General features: G+C 53.5%; 1 protein-coding gene across 2 annotated transcripts in view; it reads left to right on the top strand.

Annotated features, from left to right (window-relative positions):
• Positions 1-323: 323 nt before the first annotated feature.
• Positions 324-1,501, top strand: part of LPAR2 (lysophosphatidic acid receptor 2) — a 6,301-nt gene continuing 5,123 nt past the window's right edge. The window contains exon 1 of one of the 2 annotated variants that reach the window (XM_015850470.2): positions 324-729. The gene's annotated coding sequence lies outside the window, so the exon portion shown is untranslated. The remainder of the gene's footprint in view (positions 730-1,501) is intronic. The other variant, XM_015850473.2, reaches the window with a different exon arrangement.

Raw genomic sequence — 1,501 nt, forward strand, 5'->3', positions numbered from 1 at the left:
GGTTTTTATACCCTTTTTTGGGGCTTCATGGCATCTTTTCAACCCACAGAGGCACAGAATGAAGGGAGGCCTTAAGGAGGTCGGTGTGATGCTCATCTTCTATAGGACTCCGTGGTTATTCCATATTCCAACCTCCTCTTCTCAACCATCCCATCTCCTCCCAACCCACCCCCACCTCAGGTGGCTCCATTGATGATTCCTCCTCCTTTTGGCCCCATCTCTTTCCCTTCAGCCTCTAATGGCTCTTTAATGAAGGCTGAAGACCACAGGTGAGTATATAAGTGAGCAGCCAAACAGAGCTGGGTCCAATGGGTCCAGTTCGTTCTCCACGCAGCCAGAACCACCCCAAGAACCCGATGTTAACAGAACCGGAACCGATTCCATCCAAGACATTCAGAGCCCGATTCCAGCTTCAAACAAGGAGGAAAAGACTCGGATTGAGGTTACGGGGTGGATCCTAAAGGATCCTTAAAGGATCCGCCCAAGGAGGGAGGGTCCAAGGAGGGCTGGGCTCCTCGTAACTCTCCCAAGTTCCCCCTTTGGGAGCTGTCGGCCTGAACAGCCGCTCCGAAACTTTTCCATTGGGTTCTGTGGGTTCGGAAAGGGCCCTTTTAATTACCCCCCCCCATCTTTGGATCCCGAGATGGGGGTCTCCCTATGGAGCAGCTCTTCCCTGCGGTGGGGATGGTAGGAGCGCGGTCTGGATGCGGCGGCTGGTTGTGTTTGCAGGTAAAGAATCGCTTCGTTTTACGATCGAGGGAGCAAAAAACTTCGTCCCTTTTTTCCCTCCCCTTAAAGAACCACAAAGAAAAAAGGAGACGCTCCTTCAACCTTTGGCCCCGTCCCATTTGAACGGGGCAATCAAACAAAACTGGGACGGGCGAGACGGTTCGGGACAATGGGGGGGGGGGCAATAAAAGGCTGTTTTAATTAACGCTGATTTGTGGATCTGAGCTGCCCATCCCTTCCCCGTCCTCCCACACCTCCAGCAGAGCTCACGTTCGTGGGAGGAAGGCAGGGATGGGAGGGATGGGGGGGGGCCCTTTATGCTGCGATTTCCAGCTTAGAACCTCTTGAATTCGGTGTGAATGAAGGAGTGAGGAGAAGGAGGGGGGGGATTAAAGGGCTGGGAGGGGGAAAAATGCCTTTTTATGGCCTCTTTGTGCCCCCCAATGTGGTGTTTTCGCGTTGTGAGATGGAGGAGGGCATTCGTTTCTAGTTTTAACCATTCAATGCTGGTATGGGTTGGGGGGTGGGGGAAGAAAGTCCCATAAGATCCCATTGTGGAGCATGAAGGTCAATGGGGAGGGGGGGTCTGCGGGGCTCCTCAGGGTCCGTTGTGCATCATAGAGATGGATTTAGCTCAGTCTCCCTTCCCCCCCCCCTCCCCAATAGTGTTTTTGCTTCATGGCTGCCACCCAGCGCCAAGGTCGCCTGGCTAATTAACTACAGGGAGGTAATCAAGAGGCAAAGCAGCTGCTGCTGTTTAATGGGGGCTTAA

This window comes from Coturnix japonica, unplaced genomic scaffold, assembly GCF_001577835.2.
Source record: "Coturnix japonica isolate 7356 unplaced genomic scaffold, Coturnix japonica 2.1 chrUnrandom461, whole genome shotgun sequence".
NCBI lineage: Eukaryota > Metazoa > Chordata > Aves > Galliformes > Phasianidae > Coturnix > Coturnix japonica.